Here is a 22,543-nt window from a genome sequence, read left to right on the forward strand (position 1 = left end):
CCATTCTGACTGGTATGAAGTGGTATCTCATTGTGGTTTTAATTTGCATCTCTCTGATAGCTAATGATACTGAGCATCTTTTCATGTGTCTCTGGATCCTCTGTATGTCCTCCTTGGAGAAGTGTCTGTTCAAGTCCTTTGCCCATTTTTTAATTGGGTTGCTTGTTTTCTTAGAGTGTAGTCCTGTAAGTTCTATATATATTTTGGAGATTAAGCCCTTGTCTGAGGTATCATTGGCAAATATGTTTTCCCATACAGTTGGTTCACTTTTTATTTTAATACTGTTTTCTTTAGCTATTTAGAAGCTTTTTATTTTGATGAGATCCTATTTGTTTATTCTTTCCTTTAAGTCCCTTGCTCTGGGGGACATACCAGTAAAAATGTTGCTGAGTGAAAGATCTGAGATTTTCCTGCCTATGTTCTCCTCTAGGACTATAATAGTGTCATGACTTATATTTAAATCTTTTATTCACCTTGAATTTATTTTTATGTGTGGTGTAAGTTGGTGCTCAAGTTTCATTTTTTTTTGCATGTAGCTGTCCAGTTCTCCCAACAACATTTGTTGAAGAGACTATTGTTACCCCATTTTATGTTGTTGCCCGCTTTGTCAAATATTAATTGACTGTAGAGATGTGGGTTTATTTCTAGGCTCTATGTTCTGTTCCATTGGTCCATGTACCTGTTTTTATGCCAGTACCAGGCTGTTTTGATTATAGTGGCCTTGTAATACAGTTTGGTATCAGTCACTGTGATCCCTCCTACTTTGCTTTTCTTTCTCAAAATTGCAGCAGCTATTTGGGGTCATTTATTGTTCCATATAAATTTTTGAAGTGTTTGTTCTATGTCTGTGAAATATGCCATTGGTACTTTAATAGGTATTGCACTGAATCTGTAAGTTGATTTGGGTAGTATGGACATTTTGATGATGTTAATTCTTCCAGTCCATGAACACGGTATATGTTTCCATTTGTTTGTGTCTTCCTTGATTTCTTTCTTCACTGTTGTGTGGTTTTCTGCATATGGGTCTTTTACTTCCTTGGTTAGATTTATTCCTAGGTATTTTATTTTTCTTTTTGCTATATCAAATGGAATTTTTTTTCTTGATTTCCACTTCTGCTGTTTCATTGTTGGCATACAAAAATGCCTTTGATTTCTAGATATTGACTTTGTATCCTGCTGTTTTTGCCAAATTCATTTATTAGGTCAAGCAGTTTTTTGGCAGAGTTTCTGCCAAATAGGATTGGCAGAAACCCTATAGGATTTTGTGTACACTGTCATGTCATCTGCAAATAGTGACAGTTTTGTTTCCTCCTTTCTGATTTGGATGCCTTTTATTTCCGTTTCTTGTCTGATTGCTGTGGCTGAAACTTCCAATACTATATTGAATAGAAGTGGTGAAAGTGGACAACCTTTTCCTGTTCCTGGTCTTAGTGGAAAAGATTTTAGTTTTTGCCCATTGAGTATGATGTTGGCTGTAGGTCTCTTGTATATGGCCTTTATTATGTTGAGGAATGCCCCCTCTGTTCCCACTTTGCTGAGTGTTTTTATCATAAATGGGTGCTGTACCTTATCAAATGCTTTTTCTGCATCTATTGATATGATCATGTGATTTTTGTCTTTGTTTTTGTTTATGTGATGTATTACATTTACTGATTTGTGAATATTGAACCATCCTTGCATCCCTGGAATGAATCCCTTGGTCATGGTGTATGATCTTTGTAATGTATTGTTTGCCAATACATTACTGATGCAGTAATACAATACTGATGCAGTATTGCCAATATTTTGTTGAGGATTTTAGTGTCTATGTTCATCAGCAATATTGGCCTGAAGCTTTCTTTCTTTGTTGTATATTTATCTGGTTTTGGGATTGGATGATGCTGGTTTCATAAAAAGAGCTTAGGAGTCTTCCATCATTCTGGATTTTTTGGAATAGTCTGTGAAGGATAGGGGTTAGCTCTTCCTTAAATGCATTGTAAACTTCTCCTGTGAAACCATCCGGACCCAGACTTTTGTGTGTCGGGAGTTTTTGGATTACTGCTTCAATTTCATCTGCTGTTATTGGTCTGTTCAGGCTTTCAGCTTCTTCTTTATTGAGTTTTGGAAGATTATATTTTTCTAGAAATTTGTCTATTTCACCTAGGTTTTCAAATTTCTTGGCATATAGTTCTTCATAGTAATTTTTTACAATCCTGTGTATTTTTGTGGTGTCAGTTGTAATCTCTCCTCTTTTATTTCTGATTGTGTTTATTTGGATCCTCTCTTTTTTTTTTCTTGATGAGTCTGCTTAAAGGCTTGCAGGCTTTGTTTATTTTTACAATGAACCGGCTCCTTGATTCATTGATCCTTAGAATTGTGCTTTTAGTCTCTATGTCATTTAATTCTACTCTGATCTTGGTTATTTCCTTCCTTCTGCTTTCTCTGGGTTGTCTTTGTTCTTCCTTGAGTTCTTGTATGCATAGGGTTAGGTTGTTTGTTTAAAATGTTTCTATCTTTTTTAGGTGGGCCTGTATCACTATGAACTTCCCTCTCAGGACTGCCTTGGCTATGTCCCATAAGTTTTGGGTTATTGTGAGTTCATTTTCTTTTGTTTCCAGGAACTTTTTGATTTCTTCCCTAATTTCATTCTTGACCCATTCATTGTTTAATAGCATGCTATTCAATCTCCACGATTTTGAGTGTTTGGGGTTTTTCCCCTTGGGGTTGGTTTCTAGTTTCAGTCCCTTGTGGTCTGAGAAAATGCTTGTTATGATTTCAATGTTCTTGAATTTGTTGAGGCTTATTTTGTGTTCTATCATGTGGTCTATCTTTGAAAATGTTCCATGTGCATTTGAAAACAATGTATATTTAGCTTCTTTGGGATGAAGGGCTCTCTCTACATATATCAGTTAAGTTTATTTCATCTAGGGCATTTTTCAATGCCACAATATCTTTGTTGATATTTTGTTTGGAAGATCTGTCCATTTTTAACAGTGGGTGTTAAAATCCCCAACTATAATTGCGTTGCTGTCCATATCTTTCTTGAAGTCATCTAAGATCTTCTTTATGTATTTGGGTGCTCCTGTGTTGGGTGCATATATATTTACAGTGTTTATGCATTCTTGGTGGATTCTTCCCTTGAGTATTATGTAGTGACCTTCTGGGTTTCTTTTTATGGCCCTTTTTTGGAAGCCTATTTTGTCTGATATGAGTATTGCTACCCCAGCTTTTTTTTTCTGTCCATTTACTTGGAATATTTGTTTCCAGCCCTTCACTTTCAGTCTGTGTAGGTCTTTGGTTCTGAGGTGGGTCTCTTGTAGGCAGCACATGTGTGGTTCATGCTTTCTTATCAATTCAGCTATTTTATGTCTTTCTATTGGAGCATTTAATCCATTTATGTTTAAGGTTGTTATTGACAGGTACTTATTCATTGCCATTTTTGTACCTGTATTCCTCTCTCTCTCTCTTCCTTCCTTTCTATAAAGCAGTCCCTTTAGCATCTCTTGCAGAGCTGGCTTGGTGGAGGTGTATTCTTTTAGACTTATTTTGTCTGGGAAGCTCCTTATTTAGTCTTCTATCTTGATTGAGAGCCATGCTGGGTAAAGTAGCCTTGATTACAGGCCTCTGTTTCTCATTACTTGGAATATTTCTTGCCATTCTCTTCTTCTGGTTTGGAGTGTTTCCATTGAGAAGTCAGCTAATAACCTTATTGGGGCTCGCTTGTATGTTACTTCCTGTTTCTCCCTTGCTGCTTTTAAGATTCTCTCTTTGTCTTGGTATTTTGCCATTTTAATTATTATATGTCTTGAAGTGGGCCTTTTTGGGTTCCTCTTGATTGAGACTCTCTCTGTTTCCTGGATTTGTGTGACTTTTTCTCTCATCAAACTAGGGAAGTTTTCCATCATTACTTTTTCAAATAGGCTTTCTATCCCTTGCTCTTCTCCTTCTCCTTCTGGTACCCCTATTATATGGATATTATTACGTTTCATATTGTCTTGCATTTCTCTTAATCCCTCTTCATTCTTTCTGAGCCTCTTTTCCTTTTCTTGCTCTCTGGGTGTTTTTTTCTACTTTGTCCTCTATCTTGCTGATCCGATCTTCTGCTTCATCGATCCTACTTTTCATTCCTTCTACTGTGTTCTTCAGTTCAGAAATTGGTTTCTTCATTTCCTCTTGGCCCCTGTTGGTCATTTCTATTTCCTTTTTCATGTTGATATAGTTTGCAGTGAGTTCATTGTAGCTTCCCTGTAGTTTCTGGTAGCCCATTGTGAGCTCATTGAGCTTTCTAATAATCATTGCTTTGAACTCAGTATCTGATAGTTGAGTTGCCTGTATTTCATTTAGCATTCTTTCTGAGGCTTCCTCCTTTCCTTTCATTTGGGGATTGTTTCTTTGTCTTCCCATTGTTTGTGAGACTCTTCTTGTTAGCCTCAGCTTCTTAAATTGATCTGTTCTGGCTCCCTGGGTTTATGGTGTGATCTTCTGTGATAGAATACCTGTGAGATTAAGTGGTGCAGTCTCCTTGATCTCCTGAGCTCAGTGGTCTTGGGCTATCATTTAAGTTGGCTCTGTGTTTGTCTTTGGGTTTTGATTGTTGTTGGGTCTTTCTTTGGTGGGTCCTTTCCACTAGCTGATTAACTGAGGGTCACTCTGTCTACCACCTCTTGTATTCTGTTGTGCAGGTGTGGGCAGGTTGTGTTGAGGCTGGTTCTTCCGTGTGTACAAGGTTTTGATGGTTCTCTCTTGTTCTTGTTCAGTTGTTCGTACTGGGTAGTATCTCCACTATTTAGTTGTATTTCCAGATAGGTCCTGGATGAGGTTTGTGTGGTTTCCACTCCCTCCTTCACCTTCTTCTGTTGTTAACTGTTAGTGGTTCCTTTGTTGTTGGGTTTCCTCTTCCAGTGGGTATCCTGGTGTTCACTGCCTCTGCTTACTCTTTTTTTTTTTTTTGTGATTAGTTGGAGGGGGAAGGCAAAATGGTTTAAGACAGCAAGAGAGTATTCTATGATATGTACAGTAGCAGCCAGAGGGGAAGAGATAGGAGATCCTTTGGGTATGTATAGTGTTAACCGTAATCTTACACTCAACTAGCCGATTTTTAGAAAGGATGGAAAGAAGATAAGACTCTTGTTTGGGAGGGAAGGATTGTGAGTTGGATCTAGAAAGCAGTGAGGTTGTGGGAGGTCGGATTCTGAGGTAAGGTGAGAGTAAAGGATAGTAAATAAGTGTAGTGTGTGAGAGAATAGAGTGATAGAGTTCAGGAACTGTGAAGTGGCCTAAGATATGGGAGGGGTGTTGTGAAGTATTTACAATTGTACAGAACAGCTATTATTTACAATAATATTAGAGCAACAACCATATGACAGAACCTATGTGATCTAGATAACAAGAATAGGGAGTATAGGACCTTGAGTAGTGTGCTAATGGGACAAAAGTGAAGTGAAGGACAGTAAATTAGCAATACACTATGAAAGAGAGATCAAGGGAAACCTGTCAAATGATACAATATAACCAGCCTAGCAAAGCAGATTATACAGAAAGAAGAGGAATACAAAAATACTGCTAAAATAAAAGGTGTAAGAATAATGGGAAAAAATAATAATACAAATATGCAATAACTTGCAGGTTCTCTGTAATAGCAGAGTGAAATTTGTCTCACTGTTGCAGCTGTTGTGATGCCTCTTCTTTGCGTCCAACTCTGGTTTTTTCACAGTTACAGGGTTGTTGTTGTTGTTGTTGTTTTGTCTCACTTGTAGGTATTTAAAAAAAGGCAGATAAAAGAAGGAAGAAGAGATAAAATTGGGAAGAAAGGAAGAAGAAATAAAACAAGAAAGAAGGAAAGAGAGGAAAAAGGAATTGAAAGAGAAAAAATAATAAATCTTTAAAAATAAAAAAAAATATTAAAAAGGTAAAAATAGAATAAAATTAAAAAGTCTCTTGGTTTCAAAGTGGCCAAACTGGTTTTTCTGGTTTTGCTGGCTGCAGCAGGCTGATGGACAGTTGGTGTAGCTTTTCTTCTTCCCAATCTGCAGTCAGTCAGTGGAGCACACTCTCTGGGGAGCTATCCTGGCACCTCTCCCCTGCACCTTGGGTGTGGGATCCAGGCCTTTTCCCAGGGGTTACCACTATGGGCTTGGGTGCAGGCAAGCACATGCTCAGCCAAGCTGCCTCACCCTTCCCAGTGCTATGGGGGTGCGCACAGTCCTCTGCACAAGCACGAACTTCTGTACAACCTCGGGATTGTTGCCCAGCTGAGTAGCAGGGAGGCTGGAGCGATTGCTGTAGGAGAATTCCCCAAACAGTGTCTGCCTTTTCAGTTTTTCTTTTTGAGGAATTCCTTCTACTCAAGCCTACCACTCCATACAATGGCCTGGCTTCTCCCACAGCCCAATTCCCCAGCCAGACAAGTGACTATGGGGGTCAGGGCCCCGTCACTGCGGGACTCTCAACTCTGCTGGTGTCCACAGGCTCCACAGGTACTCACAACCCCTGTGTGTTTGCTAGCAACCAGGCTGCTCGAACCTTGTTTGGCTGTGAAGGGAGCAGTTGCCCCAGCTCTATCCCAAGGACTCTGGCAAACCCAGCAATGGGCCCTGGGCCTAGGGCTGCAGCCCTCCCTAAACTTCACGCTGGTCCCTGGGACCTTATTGTCCTGAAGCACTCTCCTTACCATCTGGCTTTTCGGTTTGCTACAATTTTTGGTCTCTTATTTTCACATATGCTGAAGTACTGTTGGTTGTTTGCTCTTTTACTCTGTAGATCAGCTAGGATTTTCTCCCATGTGTAGGGAGAAATGGAATCTGCTCCCTCCTACCCTGGCGCCATCTTCCTGATTTCCATTATATTTTTAAAAACTTTTTAATGATAAGCAGGAAATGAAATGCTTTTGTCATTATTTATTTCAATCTGACCACTTTGTTGAGCTTTCCTTACTAGTTCTTAGCATTGTTCTCAGTTGATTCTCTTGAATTTTCTAGGCAGTCAATATAGGCATTGACAAATAGGGATATTTTTTACTCCTCTTACCAACAGTCCTACCTCTCATTTCCCTTTCTTTTCTTATGTTGTCTAAAACAGCGGTTCTCAAAATGCTCCCTTGCAAATCCACAGGAACATTAATTCTTACAGAGTGCTTTTGTTGACTTTTGTAAAACTCTTGTACCTTTAGTCAGCCTATGGTTGCAACTGATGAACATTCGGATGTGAATGTCAATTGACATTTTTGTTTATGTATATTACTGAGCATGATCAAAGTTTAAAGACAAGACATTTGTTGAAATTTCACTTGATTGTCAATAACACAAGGGACTTTCTTGACGAATATTGTAAGTTTTTTAATTCTGGAAGAATTTCTCTCATTGTGTGTGTGTGTGTGTGTGTGTGTGTGTGTGTGTGCTTTTCAAAATATCAGGTAATGACTACTTTTGCCACACACTTTTAAGTTTAATCTTCATTAGTAATACTTTTTGCATCACTTTTTCTAATTAAATAACTTTGACATATTATATTGTATAAATTTAAGGCATACAAAATGTAATTTTGATATATTTATGTATTGCAATGTGATAGTATTTCTAGCAATATGAAACATATCACATACTTACAGTACTACATTGTTTTCTATATTCATAATACTGTGCATTGGATTTCTATGGCTTATTTAACCCTAACCCTTAAATAATCTTTTCTCCCCCATCCCCTGGTAACCACTATTCTACTCTGTTTTTCACAAGTTTGAGTTTTTTACATTTCACATGTAAGTGATATGCAGTATTTATCTTTCTCTGTCTAACTTGTCTCACTTAGCATAATGTGCTCAAGGTCCATCTATGTTGTTGCAAGTAACATAATATCTTCTCTTTTCATGGTTGAATAATATATCATCATGTACATATACAACATCTTTTTCAGGCATTCAACCACTGATGTGTATATAGACCATTTGCATATCTTGACTATTATGAAAAATGCTACAGTAAATACAGGCATGTACATATCTGTTAGAAATCATGTTTTTACTTCTTGTAGGTAACTCTCTAGAAATGAATTTGCTGAGTTATTTGGTAGATCTATTTTTAATTTTTTGAGGAAACTCCATATTGTTTTCCATAGTGGTTAGACCAATTTACATTCCCACCAACAGTGAATGTATAAGGGTTCCCTTTTCAACACATTCTCACCAGGATCTGTTGTCTCTTGTCTTCTTGTTGATAGCCATTCTAGCAGGTGTGAGGTGGTTAGCTCATTGTGGTTTTGATTTGCATGCATTTCCCTGATGGCTAGTGATGTTGAGGATCTTTTCATGTGTCTGTTGGCCATTTGGGTATGTCCTCTATGAAAAAGTGTTTATTTAGTTTTTCTGCCCATTTTTAAAAGTCAGATCAGTTTGTTGTTAACTTGTATGACTTCTTTATATACTGTGGACATTAAGCTCTTATTTGATATTTGGTTTGCAAAATTTTCTTCCATTCTGTAGTTTGTCTTTTGATTTTTGTGGTATGTTTCTTTTGCTTTTCAGAAGCTTTTGAGTTTGATGTTATCCCTTTTGTTGAATTTTGCTTTTATTATTTTTGCCTGTGGTGTCATGTCCAAAAATTTATTGCTGAAACAAATATTGAGGATTTCTTTCCTATACTTTCTTCTAGGACTTTTATGGTATCAAGCCTTATGTTAAGTTTATGATTCATCTTGAGTTAATTTTTTGAGCAGTGTAAGATAGGGGTCCAATTTAATTGTTCTGCATGTATATCTCCAGTTTTCCCAGCATCATTTATTAAACAGACTACCTGTCCCCATCTGGTATTCTTGGCCTCTCTCCATCATTTCTTAAAGTCCAGATCAGGAGTTGGCAAACTTTGATGAACAGGCAAAATCCAATCTAATGTTTGTTTTTGTTTTTGTAAATAAAGTTTTATTGTAATACAGTCACATCCATTTGTTTATGTATTATTCATGATGACTTTCACTCTACAATAGCATATACAACAGTGACCATATGGCCCACAAAACCTAAAATACCATAATCTTTCCAGAAAAAAATATGACAACCACTGATGTAGACAATCAATAAAACCACAAATTGAACCCTGATTTTTAGCATTTGCCAACTTCAGTGCTATAAATATTCTCATTGTGACCAATTTTAAGCTACTGATGTGAAGTCATGAAGGTGGAGTTGGGAAGAGAAGCCAGCAGCGCACTGCTGCTACATATTTCCACCGTACTGACACCACAGCTGCAAAACCCCCCAAAACGTAGTTAATAGTAACATGTAGCAACTGTTTAGGAAGCAATATATTATGAGCATGTACTATCTTTGATTTTAATATAGTTTAAATGTAAATTGACATATTTAATTTTTAATAATAGCTGTATTTAATAACCATCTCAGAAAATTTCTGGCATTTATAACAGTGAGCTTCAGACTGATGACCTCCAGCCCCAGAACTTCTGATTCAGTAGACCTGGAGTGGACTCTGGTAATTGCATTTCTAACAAGTTCTCAGGTGATGCTGATGCTACTGGTCTGTCTGGGAAACAAACTTTGAAACCAACAAGAGTATCAATTTAAGCAATAGCAGGATCTACCTTTGTTTGAGATGGGTATTCCAAATCAGGTTAAAAAGCATCATCGTATTGCTAATTTGCTGGGGTTTTTTGTTGTTGTTGGTCCTGTTCATCTGAAATTGATGCTGGATTTTATCAGTTCCCTATTATTGAGTGTGATTTGTGTTGTCTTTTCTGATCTATTTATGTAATATTTCTATTAATACATTTTCCCATTATCTTTTCAAATGGAAACTATCTTTTCATTGGTGCTATCATCTATGATCATAATAGGTTATTTTTTACTTTATGATTGCACTCAATTTGCTTACTTATTTATAATTCTATATTTATAATCAAAATTGTTCTTACTATTTTTTTGTTCTTTCTCATCATATTGTATGTTCAAAATTATACTTTTCAAAATTAATTTTAATACTTCCCATCTGTTTCTATGAGCTGAGGTAGAGTTTATGTAGTATGGAAATTACCTGTTTCTTAAAAATGTAAAAAGTCTCATTGGAAGACATATCTGGTTTAGAAACATTTTATAAGAATTTTTTTGTAACATTTTCATTTTATTCTTGGTGAGTTTTCTATCTATACCACATCTATTTGGAGTTAGTTTGAATAAATCCTGCTTTCCCATAAAATTGATCATTTCATCATGTTGTCAAGATTTTCAGTATTTTTAAACAATTCTAAATTAACTCTTATTTTTCAGTCTTCTTCCTAATTTTATAGGTTTAACTTCTTTTTATTTTTATATTTCCAAAATAGATTTGCTGCTTTGTAGAATATTTTTGTTACTTAAAAAAAGATCTATTTTACTATTTTCTATTTTCTAATTGTATTTTTTCTCTTTATATTTCCTTTTTATTTTCTTAGGTTTATATTTTGGTATATTTTTAACCTCTTGGATAGAGAGCTTAATTTAATTTTGGTTATTTTATTCTTTAAAAATTGAAAAACATCTCTGATTTGACCCTTTAACATAGTTTGGCTATTTTTACTTATTTGATAAATTACATTCCCATTTTTGTTCTTTTCTTGCTATTTGAATATTAATTTTTTATTCAAATTGGGCTTAGAAATGTTTTATAACATCCCAGTGGTTAGAATTGTGTATGTGAATGAAGGAGGGATGGCCAGGGGAATGGAGGAGTAATAGAGGTCTGAGTTACTTTTAACATCTTGGTTTTCACTGTATAGGTTTAAGTTTAGAAGATGTGGTTTTAATACTTATTCCTTTTCATATTTATTGAGGCTTTCTCTGTGACCTAATAACTTTGATTTTCAAAACTGAATACTAGAAAATGTATATGCTTATAGTGTGCTATATTTAATATACTTACTTACATATTGTTAATATATTATATAACTTCTCTTAAGTTACATTACTTATATTTGTCTGATAAATCATGAGTGAAAAATTGTCAAAATTTATCACAACAATTCATCTGTCAATTTTTTCTTATATTTATATTTATAATAGTTTTATTTAATATTTTATTACTGGTTTTCTTTGAGTATAAAGGTTTATTTGTGTGGATATATTACCATTTTAATCTAAAACTTCAACAGATATGTTACTTTTGTCCCACCTCATGTTTTCTGCTTAACAAGTATTTGTGCAAGCTCTTTAAATTGTTCTGTGTTATTTTGATGTTCGTCTTATCTATAACATTAGATTTATTAAAATAACATAGAGTAAGAGTCTTTGGCTTTTAATATGGAAACTTATTAATTTGTATGTTTATTAGGTTTAACAAAAATCATTGGCTTCATTTCAATTAAATTTTAATAAAATTATCATGCAATCTATGAAATAGAATAGTATTGTATACAAAGTACAGTTTTTTGAGCCAGCCAGTCAGAGAGGAACATCTTCATTATTTGCTAGTTTCAAGGCCTCGTGATTATTTTCCTCTTAGTTTCAGTTTTCCCATCTATGAAACAGAGGTCAGTTCATCTCCGTCTGCTGTAGTAGAAAATGTACCAATTAATGCACGAACTTGAAGAACAGCATGCTGCACTTAGTAGGCACTCAATATATGTTAAGTGTTTCTATTTCTCCTGGGGCAGAAAATGCAACTCATTTTTTTCATCATATACATATATATTTTTATTTAATAAAGCAACTCATTTTTTTTTTATAATTCAAATCCTTAACATCATGACTAGCATTGAAAAAAAGCACAATAATTGTTGAATGAATGCCAAGGTGGTGAATCTTGGTGACAATGCATTTGACTCTCTAATAAACTAAGAAAGAGACTTATTAGCCAGTATCACTTCCAGTGGTGGAGGCCCTGGAAGCCCTTTCTGGGCAACAGAGCTGAGCAAAGGTAAGGGTACCAGCTTCTGTGGCTTCTCTGAATACTAGCCAGAGCTCAGCTATGGCTAGAATGTGAATGTTCAAAATGCAGAGACTGGGTGGTAGCTAGTGTGTTTGTGTCCCAAGTATGGTTGTTCCTGATGGGAAAGTTGGTGCTGAGTAACTGTTATGCAAATGGGAAAAATTGTGGGCTTCATGGCAATTTTTTTTTTGTCTTTGCTAAATTATCTCAGGCCAACTTGGATTTGGGATATAGCTTGGCAGAAATGTTTATGCCCACCAAGGGTGTCTCACCTCAGGCTCTGCTGATCCTCTCCATCCCTTTTGAGACTTTCTGCCAACCAGTTTGTCTGGCTGAGTGGTAAGTGATAGGTTCCTGTAGGACCAGTGGGGGTTGCTTCATGAGAAGTGATTCTGATGATGGGACAGGAACAAAGCTCCCAAACTGTTAGAGCTCACTCAACCCAAGAGTGGCACAGACTGGAAGTGTGATGAGGTTAATATTCTTCCAATCAACAGGAAATGGGAACAGAGGACACCTCCCCAGACTCATGGCCTTTAGAGGATAAATCTGAAGTACATTCTACATGTTTCCTCAAAGGATTCCGCAATCATCCCAGGTATCCTCAGTGGTACCCAGATGATGACACACCCTTTATGGGCCTTTCTCCCTTCCTGTCTGACTCTTGTCACTCTCTCACTCCTGATTCTGTGGTCACCACTGGTATACATTACCTGGGCCAAAGTCCTTTCCTCAGTTTTGTCTCTTGGGGAAATTTGTACTAAGGTGGAATGCAATACCTGTCTCTGTATTCCCAACCTAGAATTATAATATACATTGAGAAGGAAGATGCAGTGTATGCTTTTCTTTTTCATGGTTCTGTTTCAACCAAAAAGAAACTGTAAGACTCATCCCTGAGAATAACAATGGAATTACCTAAAACAGTTTTATTGTGTATACTTGTTTTCCTTTCAATTTAGTCATATCAACATTCTAGAGAAAAATAAGACTATGCAGACCAATGTGGTTCCCACACTTTTGTTAAAAGACTTGTCCCCACTATCGGTTTGATGGCCCACATTTCCAGTGTCCTGTTGACAGAGATAGTATTGTTACTCTGTGGCCTTGAGGGTGATGAAAACAGTTGTAAGTTCTGAGGAATGAGAGTAAAACAAAACCTTAAGAGCTAGAAACCTTGGTTTGCAACTGTTCAGCTAAGCAGACCAGGTAAGAATGCAATGGTAATATTTTTCTACTCACTCTACCTCGGGTTTCAGGAGACATTTTAGACTACTTTTGTGTAAGATTCTATGATATGAGCACCTAATAACTCTTAACTGGATTTAGAATTCGTGCTTATGAAACAGAAATAGTTTAAGTACAAGTGAGGAAAAAAAAGATGAAAACTCTTTGTTTAATCTTATGGCATCATATGATATCAAAGTAGATTTAATTGTTGCTTATTCATAATGCAAACTTACCTCACAAAATGACTCTTAATGACTTTTTGCCATATCAACTTTTGAAAAGTTATATTGCTTTTTGGGAAAATCAGTTTTTTGTTGTTGTTATTTTCAACCCAAAACACTAAATAAATGTTCTGTAACCTAATGTTTATAGGAAAAGGAAAACCAATTTCTCAATCCTCATAATTTCTAATCAAAGACTATCCTAAGGAAAATTTAAATTGTGTGCCCTGTTTGGATAAATCTAAAATATTTTACTTTTTATACTCACAGAGGTATGCCATAGCCAGTTAAGGAGAGCTTTCATGTACTGATTTGTTTGATTTTTCAAGAGTTTGCTAGCCACTAATTAAATATAGGCATTATTAAAAATTAAATTGTACATTTATACAATTTATAAAATTATGCCAAAACCAAAGCAATAATATTCCAAAGTTGTCAATTTCTAATTATTTTATTATATGCTCTGAGAAAAATAACAATTTTAATCAGAGCATAGATAAAACAACATTTTATTATTTATGCTCTGATGGTTATTTATATCAATTGTATCTATGAGATAGAAACATTATACTATACATAATTGCCATATTTTATGAACCATAAGATGCATGTAGATTTTAGAAGAGGAAAATAGCAAAAAAAATTTTGAAGCAAAAAATGTGGTAAAATATTTAATAACATTAATAACCTAATATTACACCAATGTAAATGTAAACTGAACTCAACGGTAGCATTAACAATCATTATTCCTCCCAAATTAGGGAGAGGGGATACATCTTATAGTCCAAAAAATATGGTACTATTATATCCTGAATAGTAGAGAATGATTGAGGAAATCTTCCTCTGTTATTCAAAATCTGTTTATCAGTTCAGCAAGAAAGTTTGTAATTGACAATCATGGGAAGTTTGGGGGTTCATCTTCCTTGTTTCACTTTTGTCTTACTCATTAAGATAAACATTAAGTTAAAAAATCAACCTACCTTCATGTTGGTGCTACATTCATCAATTGAAGCTGTAGGTTAGCTACAGATAAAAAGTTAGGCAAATTCAACTAAAAATTCTTTGAGAATCAATTGGCTCTGTGGAAATTACAATTAAAAGTGTTATATATTTTATTGTGTGTAAATTGTGTGCAACTATTCTTTACATCCATAAAAATTATAAAACAATGATGTTTGCATATGCTTTCTTCTGAAGAACCAGTTAACCATTTACCCACGCTCCCATTGCATGGACAGGTCCAGGGGAAGGGGTGCAGAGGTGGCATCTTGTTGGACTGTTCTGTGAATGCATTGTTTCCACATGTTTTAAAGGGATGAAATTTAGATTTTATCTTGCACTAAAGGTATTTTTGATTGTAGCACTTATTTCTTTTTTTAAGTAGTTGAATTAAACATAATCACAACCCCCTAAAAATTTGAACAGTTGTCAGTAGTAGAAAGCATATATGTATATATATTTCACTTAATTATATTTTATATACAACTTCTAAGATTCTATTACTTATGTAAACTTTTCCTCATTATTTAAGGATACATTCTTCTCTCTGTGAAATTGGATGTCTTGAGTTGGTATTGTATTTACCATATCTTTTTCCATTGAAATTAGTAAATATTCTCTTCTCAGTTGATAGCTTTCCTTTTAGACAGAGGGTTTTCATAAGATTAAGATTGATAGTGAGAGGTAGGTCTATATTGAAACAACAGACTCATTTCCTTTCCTGCTATCTAAGAGGATATTAATATACAGGGCTGATTCTTGTCACCCTTTTTCTCTGGCCAAGGAATAATTGTTAAGCTCTCTTGTGGTTAGTGTGATGCCTGGGAGCTGTGCTTGAACATGGTCTTGATGAATTCACTGGGCTAGAATCATCAAAAGTGATGTGTTACTAGTCTTACAGTAGACAGGTTAAACATTCTGTTCTTGTATGGGAACAGCCCTTTCCAGTTCCTGGGGAATCCCAGGAGAGTCATTTCTCACCCTGTGGACAAATATTTAATGAGGATGTAGTAGGGAACAGAACTATGCTCAGTGCCAGTGGGGCATACCATTGACTAAAGTATTTTTGCCTTCACCCTGGCCAAGTGGCTCAGTTGGTTGGAGCATCATCCATACACCAAAAGGTTGCAGATTCATCCCCAGACAGGGCACATACCTATGTTGTGGGTCTGATCTCCAGTCAGGGTGTGTATGGGAGGTAACTGATCAATGTTTCTCTCTCACATCCATGGTTCTCTCTCTCTCTTATCCATGTTTCTTTCTCTTTACTTTTCTCTTAAATCAATGAATATAACCATGGGTAAGAATTAAAAGAAATAATATAAAATATAAATTTTAGGAGGTTAACTGGCCCCATTCAGGTCTTAGGTAATCTTATCTGACTCAATAGTGGAGTAAGGGAGGGTAGACAAAAAAACTGAGGTAATGTTATAAACTCATTCACCAAAAAAGACTTTTGCAATTTGAGATGATTCAAAGGCTAGTTGGCACTGTTTTGGGGGAAGGTTTCAACAGAATTATTACACATGATTCTGGCTAGTCTAGCACTAAATAGATAAGATTCATCCCATGACCTCAGAAAGCTTGGTAGGAAGTAGAGGAGTTAATAGCAGCACATTATTCTTGATTTCACAGTCAAAGGCAATGTATTATTTTTGTTTTATTAGGTAAAATTTACATAACATAAAATTCACCATTTTAAAGCTCACAGTTCAGTAGCATTTAGTACATTCACAGTATTGTACAACTATCACCACTGTATAGTTCCAGAACTTTTTGTCACCCCAAACCATATATCCCAATTAAGCAGTTACCATTCTCCTTGTTCCCAATCCCTGGAAACTATGCATTGACTCTTCTTTTCATTTCCCTTCCCTTCCCTTCTTTTCTTTCTTTTTCTCCCTTACCTTTTCTCCCTCCCTCCCTCCCTCCCTCCCTCCCTCCCTCCCTTCCTTCCTTCCTTCCTTCCTTCCTTCCTTCCTCTCTCTTTCTCTCTTCTTTCTTTCTTTCTTTCTTTCTTTCTTTCTTTCTTTCTTTCTTTCTTTCTTTCTTTCTTTCTTTCTTTCTTTCTTTCTTTCTTTTCTTTCTTTCTTTCTTTCTCCCTCTGTCTCTTTCTGTCTCTCTTCCTCTCTCTCCCTCTCTCTCCTTCTTTTTTCCTTCCTTCCTTCCTTCCTTCCTTCATTCCTTCTGTCTTTCTTTTCTTCTTATAGAGAGGGAAAGGGAGGGAGAAAGAAAATGAGAAGAACATCAATACAAGAGAGAAACATCTATCAGTTGCCTCTTGCATATGCTCTGACCAGGGACAGAACTTGCAAACCAGGCATGTGTAACTCAACTGGCAACCTTTTGCTTTGAGGGATGATGCCCAGCCAGCTGAGCCACACTGGTCAGAGCTAGTCTACTTTTTATTGCTATGGATTTAAGGCTGGTTGGATTTTCATTCTAAACAAAGAATTGTACTAGGAACAGAAGACAAGACTTCTTGTCTTACAATGCTTTTTATTACCTGGATGAAATTGAGCAAGACAGTTTGCTTTTAAAAAGTTCAGATGCTTTACCATTTATAAATAATAATACCTATTTTTAAATTTATTATTATTTTTATTGTTCAAATACAGTTGTCTCCATTTTCCAGTCCCCACTTTCCCTCATCCCACCCTCAATCTAACTCCCCTTTGGCTTTGTCCATGGGTCCTTTATACATGCTCCTGAGGACCCCTCCCCTACTTTCCCCAACCATCCCTCTCCTCCCTCCCCTCTGACCACTGTCAGTTTGTTCTTTATTTCAAAGTCTCTGGTTATATTTTGCTTGCTTGTTTGTTTTGTTGATTAGGTTCCACTTATAGGTGAGATTATGTGGCATTTGTCTTTTACCACCTGGTTTATTTCACTTAGCATAATGCTCTCCAGTTCTATCTATGCTGTCACAAAAGGTAGGAACTCCTTCTTCCTTTCTGCTGCTGAGTATTCCATTGTGTAAATATGTAGTTTTTTTATTCACTCACTTACTAATGGTCACCAAGGTTGCTTCCAACACTTGTCTGTTGTAAATTGTGCTGCTGTGAACATTGGGGTGCATAGGTTCTTTTGAGTTGGTGTTTTAGGATTCTTAAGGTATAACCCCAGCAGTAAAATTTCTGGGTCAAAAGACAGTTCCACTTTTAGTTCTTTGAGGAGATTCCATACTGTTTTTCATAGTGGCTGTCCTATCCTGCCTTCCCGCAAATGTACTAGGGTTCCTTTCTCTCCACAACCTCACCATCACTTATTGTTTGTTGATTTGTTTATGATGGCCATTCTCACCAGTGTGAAGTGGTATCTCATTGTTAATAATACCTATTTCTCTGTAGGCACGGGAGTAGACCAGATGATCCTTAAATGTTGCTATAAACTGTAGGCCTAAGGTTATGTAATTTCATGGTATTTGTGAAAACTGTAAATCAGTGCTTTGCAATACACTAAAATTTTATTTGTTTGTAACCTTAGTAATAAAACTTGAGCAAGCCATCCCAGGCCTTCATTTGAACAAATGTGCTGTAGTGCTGCATTCACTGCAAATAATAGAGACAAATAAAACAAAACTCTAAAGTGACCAGAAATTTTTTGGAAGTACTATTTCTTTGTGTTGTTAAAGTTTGCATTAGTCATCCCATGACACAAGGATAGAAAGAAGAAATTTGTTATTTTTATTCCATGTATTTTCACCCCATTGGAAGGATAAGCTGTAGGGATTCTGAACTGCTGATCTTTAGTTTGATCATTCTTCAGTTACTGAAGGACAATTCCTATTATAACCAAAGAAAAATATCTGGAAACTCAAACAGTCAATGATGTGCCAAAGTAAAAGTCACAGAATTTCAATTACGTATGGGAACACCCAAATAATGGAGGGGATAGCAACAGAGGGGAAAATCTATTTGTCTCATTTCTGTCCTGGGTGCTGACTTCCCGGTCAGTCTGATAGCAGTTGTAAAGCACACTGCCCCAACTGTTCCTCCATAAGTGATTGATTCACCATTTATTACTACTTTACTTATTCTCATGGTATATTGACCCCCCCCCCCCAAAGTAGCAGAGGGAACATTCATGAATTGATGATCTCTCACAAATGTACATTTAGAACAAGAGCCCTTTAGGTTTTGAGATGGAGAATGTCCTAAAGTGGACCTCCACAAATAATAAAAAAAAAAATGAAGCTTTTTAAAAAGTGATGAACATTAGCCAAATGGAGGGGGTTGCTGATCATGAATACCCTTCAGTGACTATTTTAAAGGAGAATAGTCACTGTAAGTGGAAGAGGGAGTATCTGGGTGCCATGGACTCCTTCTTCCCTGTAGCTCCATGTTTTTCCTGAAACTTCTGTTCTTTACCTCCTTCCTGTCTCCCTTTCTCTCTTTGTTTTTTTCTATTCTGTGCAGATTGTCAGAGAGGGTCAGTTTTGCTGCCCATAGAAGAGTCTGCCCTTCTGCTGAACATGAAGACCCCATCACTTCATGAAAAATTCATAAGATCCTGCACGTTTTAGCTTGTATCTTTAGAGATGCTTATAACCTGTGTGGTTTCAAATTATGAGGAGCTTTCCATGAAAATAAACCAGCATGAAACCCTTGGGTCATTAGTTCTGCCTGGATTGAGTATTGCAAAGAACATAACTTTCTTTCTTTGAGAGGAAAATTCATGAAAAGAAAGTTGTTGTAAGGTTCTGGGTATTCATTAAAGACACGTAAAAAGTCAAAGAGGCCCTGAATTTAAATTAAGCTGAGTAATTTAAGAAAATGTGCCTATAGCACAAAACTCCACGTATGGATTGTCCTTATTCACTAACAGCTGTGTAGGATTTGCTGTTTCTTCCCTGTTTTATGTGAGGATCGTGGATGTCGGCTCTTAGCTTCCAGCACTGATTGCTATTCAGGGACTGTGATGCTGGACCTGCTCCAATCATGTGGAATCTATTTTGGACCCGTCATGTCATACTTGAACTCTAAAATATGCCTATCGGTGAAAGGTTCTGTTTATCTTTCTTTTTACTCAAACGCACACAGAAAATGGAGTTCAGTCATCACACCATCAGACTTGTTTTTTGGATCTCTAGCAGCAGTAACAGAAACAGCAATTTCCAGAACTTCCTGACATGGTGGCTGGTTTTCCCTCAGCCCTCTGTTCTTGGCCTTCTGCTCACAGCTTGCCCTGCTCTTGCATTAGCTTCACTCCCTTCTTGCAGGTCTCCCACATGGGCAATTAGGACTGCGATTTATGCTGGTTTTCTTCTGCTTTGTGCACACCAAGCAGTTTGGTCCTTTCACAGGACACAAAGCTGTGGCTGCTTCTCTGGGGGAGGGAATCCACAACCAAGTGTGACAGCCTGCACTGAATGCCAGAGAGAACATCAGGAGTGACACTTCATAGTCAAAGAAGCGTGTGCGGTGTATGGATAGTGGCAGAAGGCAAAGCGGAGGCAGGCATGACCAAATCTAGTAGTAGCAGACAGAGTGAACACATAGTGATGTGGGTGAACCCTTGAGTGCAGAGGGCAGAGATTTTCTGCATTTCACCTAGAAAGATGGAAATACAAGGGCTGCTATCTGAACATTTGTCAAGTTCCAGACAATGCTGTGGTTCCCTTCCTGACTCTTCATTGTGACCAAAGTGAGAATAAAATCCTGGAATTAGTTTCTAGTAAGTTTATTTTGAACTGAGAAGCGCAGTCCATGTATTAAAGCTTTCATATGCTCCTTCTCTCAGTTCATTTTTTTTACCCCCTTAGTAATAGGCCAACAATATAGTTCAGCCTTTCTGGCTGTTATATTTTGAGATTTCAGTGTAATACAGTCATCTGGTGTAGACAGAATGACTAGAATAATTTTCCCTGATGAGGAGAGGGGCAGAAAGGAGAGAAGAGGAACTGTTCCTAAGCCTATTTAAAAATGAGTAAATAATTTTAGGAAGAAGGCACTACTTTTCTCTGAAAGGCCTCTGGATCCTCAACTCAGATCCCTGTGAAAGGAGACCCCATGTGTGATGTGGCATGATTGACAAGAAATTTGTTTGAAATGACTGAGAGGTCCTCATTAGGCTGGGTCTCCTCACCATCTGGGTTTGAGTTTTGATAATGGGGTCAGGCTCTCTTTTGGTCTGTGCGTTGAATAGCTGAGCATAATTTGTTAGTGATTGTGGCTAAAACACAAACATTTTTTAGTCACATTCACAAGAATTTGTGACTAACCGCAGTCCTGGGGCACAACAGTGGGACAACGCCTTCCAGCTGCACTTCTGCACTCGTTGACTCGGTGGAGAAGTGCTCTCACAAAGCCGCCAGTCTCACCCTGGCTGGACGTGTGCCATTGCAAACAGAAGTGCAACTTTATCACTTGACTTCAAGAAGAGGTTTCCCAGTGGCATATGGAGACAATATACAAGACAGACCCGCAGGGGAAGCTCCCCTTTCATGGTGGGGAGGGGGTGCTGCCCTCACCAAGCTTGAACTGGGGCTAGGTGAGGAAGAATGCTGTGGAGCAAAAGAGGGGCCAGACTAATATTTTTTCTTGCAGAAAACTTTGGTTGATTTCTGTGAATTACAGTACAACAGATGTAAACGTGAGGCTTCACATTAGCCCATGAGAAAGAGATTAAATCCATGTAACCAGCCCAGAAACCCGCAGAGCACCAACAAAGTCATTACTCACCAGGACAGCAGCCAGTCTCCGAACACTCCCCCAGGGCTTACTTGCATGCAGAAGAGCACCAAGTTATGTTGTGTTGTGATTTAATGATACCAACAGCCTCTTCAAAATCAGAGGTGTGCTTTGAAGTTCTGAAGTCAATTACATTTCTTTAGCTGAGGAAGGGGTAGCAGCTTCACGTGAGCATTTTGGACGTACAGCATTCGGCTCAGCTCACAGGAGAATCTGGGGTCTACAAGCCCCAGGTAGTCTCAATGGAAGTGAAGCTCTGGGAGGCAGTCAATGAAAATATTTTTATTAATACATTTATTTTGAAGAAAGGTACAAAGGCTAGTATCCTCTATATGAGAACTCGTCACTGTTCTGGGCAGGCTCCCATCTTTATAAACCTCACTGAAGTCAACTGAGCATTTATTGACTCCAGAAACTTGCAGAGATGGATACTAAATCTCGGAAACTATGATGAGAGACCACTGATGGCTCTAGCAGATGGATTCATTCCTGATTTCCTAGTTGTAAAATATGTAAGAAACTATATAATTAAAATAACTTAGAAGCATTAAGAACACTAGTATTTTTTGTCTTCAATAAGAGGAAATTTGAGAAACATGGGTCAACAGTATAATTAGAGATATGGATGTAGGAGAGAAAGATGTACTACCTTGGTTTAGTGAACCTTCAGTAATATAGAAACTGTAATTTTCTTAATGCTTTAAAAATTAATATAGTTTATTATAAAGAAAAAATTAAGAAAGCTTTTAAAGATTTATTGACAAGGGTGTTCAATATAACACAGTATAACAGTGAAAATTGTGAAATGTTTTAAAGGCCTCAAACTAATGGACCATTTATTACATTTTAGTATATACGTGCAATAGAATACAATGTCCACATCAAAGAATAATCAAGTTATACTATATATACACACAAAGAATATGGTAAATATGTTTCATATTAATATGAGGGGACGCCCCCCAAAAAACAGAATTCATGTATAAAAAATTGTATATTTTTGCTTACATATTTAAACTTCAGTCACTTTCAAAGTATTCTCCATTCTATGCAATCAATACACCTATTGAGACATTTTTTCCACTGCTCAAAACTGTTTGAATTCATTGATGTTAATGCCTTTTAGTGTTTCTGCTGTTTTTGTTTGTTTGTTTGTTTCACTCTTTCACATTGGGAAAATGATTCCCTTTGAGGACTTTTTTCATCCAGGGTAACCAAAAGTTGCTTAGGGCAAGATCAGATGAATAGGAAGGGTGGAGGTCATGCCGCTTTTGGTCAAAAACTGCTGAACACTCAGGTGTTGTGGGGAGGTGCGCTTGCAAATCACCCATCAAGAAATGGGCTGATGCATTGAAAGAATCTTCAAAAAAGATTTGCTGAAGCCAACTGCAGCCTCTCATAACAACTCCAGCTGGTATACTCATACAGATGGGTTTCTAGAACACTCAAGTAGTGGGGGAAGCCTGTATTACAAGGGCCCTACCCTCTAAAAGATAATTATGTTGTTTTGGGGGGGATC

The sequence above is a fragment of the Phyllostomus discolor genome, chromosome 3, assembly GCF_004126475.2.
Source record: "Phyllostomus discolor isolate MPI-MPIP mPhyDis1 chromosome 3, mPhyDis1.pri.v3, whole genome shotgun sequence".
In the NCBI taxonomy this organism is placed as follows: domain Eukaryota; kingdom Metazoa; phylum Chordata; class Mammalia; order Chiroptera; family Phyllostomidae; genus Phyllostomus; species Phyllostomus discolor.